This window comes from Theropithecus gelada, chromosome 18, assembly GCF_003255815.1.
Source record: "Theropithecus gelada isolate Dixy chromosome 18, Tgel_1.0, whole genome shotgun sequence".
Classification (NCBI taxonomy): domain Eukaryota; kingdom Metazoa; phylum Chordata; class Mammalia; order Primates; family Cercopithecidae; genus Theropithecus; species Theropithecus gelada.
In genome coordinates, this window is record NC_037686.1 from 64,582,653 (window position 1) to 64,585,107 (window position 2,455).

The window sequence follows — 2,455 nt, forward strand, 5'->3', positions numbered from 1 at the left end:
TATATCATTTTTTCCCAGTTAATCCAACTACAGCATCATTAATATATCGTTAACTCTATCAGTTTAGAGATTAGAAAATATTTAATTGTACCATGATCACCACTAGTCAGTGACTAAATAAATAACAATAGATTTAAAAATACAGCTAGAAATATTGATGAAACTGCTTTTTAAATTTTGGTGTGAAAATTCTGACTGTTTACAGGTGTGTAAATAAACATACACAAAATTTGAGCTTTGATTTCTACAATCATTGATATTTATGCAATTTATTTAGTACTATAGTATATACTTAGATTTATTGTAATATTGATAAAATATGTTACAAGCATCATAAGAACATTTTTAGAAAAGAGACACATTAAAGTTGCACAAATTATAAGAGTACTGATCTCTGTAGCTGTCTTAAAAGCAAAGAAAAACCACTAAACAGGTAACTGTTGAATATTGTCTTAGCTATGCTATCACATTTAAGTATATTCTCTGAATAATATGAAATCATTTATATAAATGATTTATATGAAATTAAATTTTTCTACAGAAATCAACAGTATATCATTTCTTATAATGAAACTAGAAAAATTAGACCAACAGAAAGAGAATTTAGTAATTCTAAGAAAATTAAGTCCTAGGAATGATGTTATTTGACATTTTCATGAAATGACAAGAATGCATTTGCAGCTTACATGAGATTTGAACTTGGTTAGTGGCATCTTAAAAAGTAATACCTAAAATTAAAAAAAAAGAAAAATTTCCAACAAAATTGTAGTGCCCAATCTAAACAATAAGAAGTTCACAAAATACCTTTTCTGGACAAAAAAAAATTAAGAAAAGTGTAAAATACAATGCAACTCCCAGGAAAATTAAATCTAATTTAAGAAGCATTTATAGAAACACAATTACCAGAAAAATAGCAATCTTTTGCTATTCTGTCTTGCCCTTTTCATATTACACCTATTTTTCTCTAAGAAGATCTTCAGTGTAATGTGAAAACACAGAATATTTAATTTTGCTAAAGAGACCATAATCCGACAAAATTGTATGAGAGGGAAACCAGTACATTATTCTTTACAGACAACTATACCTTGCATCCAAGCCATATCCAAGTCCTGAGCATTGCAGTTTTTCCTCTCTCCTATGCCTCACATTCTTTTCTATTTCCACTTTGAGCTTCAACCTCTAATCCTCCATCGTCTTTCGCCTGATTGAGCAAAAGCCTCTTTCTTATTTGATTTGTCCACATTCAGTCATCCACTCCACTTCCGATCCACTCTCCAGAGTGTAACTTCAATTACCTTCAACATTTCAAGCACATGGTATCCCCCAGCCCCTCGACACAAATCACTCAGTACTTTCCAGTTCTCCAATGAAAACAAAAACGAAAACAAAAAAATCTGTACGTGTCCAATACAAATCTGTTAGCTTTTGAACTCTTCTTCATTTCCTGCCATTTCTTACCCTGCCCTTGGCTGTTAGATCACCTGGGTTTTATTTTAGGCACTTGAGCATTCATTGCTTCTTCCTGCCTCTATTGGAACTCCGTTGCTCATCTGTGGCCTGAAAGTGGGTAAAAGATATACTTTCCCAGTTATTATATTTGGAATGTTTATCTGTCCATAAATGCTTGACTTGTGTTGGAAGTAAATGCTCACTGCTGCCACGTAAAAATAGCACTCAGGCAAAAGTTTTCTCAGCAAGGCAATTTATTTCTATAGACGGGTATGTCTTGCTTGTGGATGGAGCAATGGTGACAGCACACCAGACAAGGGAAGGAAAGGGGGTCTTATTCCTAACGCAGCCAGGCCCTACTGCTGTGTCTTTCCCCCATTGGCTAGGGTTGGATCACACAGTCTAAGCTAATTCTGATTGGCTATTTTAAAGGGAGCGAGGTTATGAGCTGGAGTGGCGGAGTGAGTAGTTTTGGTGGGAGGAAAGGTTACAGAACAGGTGACTAGGGCTGCCTGCCTAAAGACAGAACAGGAGATAGAGGCTAGGAGGGGGTTGTTTACTGAAACTAGTGGCAAGGAGGGTAAAGAAAGAGGAAGTTAAACTTTAAAATGGAGAACTAAGAACAGGGAAGCTGAACATACTGACATAATGGTTCTTTGAAGAATATCTCAGAACTTATTGTACTTAACAATTTTTCTCCCTCTTGAATTCTAAAGGAAGTTAACAGGCTAAACTTTGAAGAGGAATTTACTGTATCCTACATTTGGAACAGATATATTCAACTTGTAGTCTTATTGAGGGACAATGCTCGCTTTTTTATTGGGGTGATTAGTTTGTTTTGCCCTTGGAATTAGCAATAAAACAAGGTTACTTTACTCTTTGAAATAAAATATAACATTTTCAAGTCTAGAACTTTCCCTCCAATGAAATTGACTCAGACTCAATCTCCCAATATCATTTTTCCATCTTCTGGTGGCTGAGATCATGAACTACAGTTACTCTTATT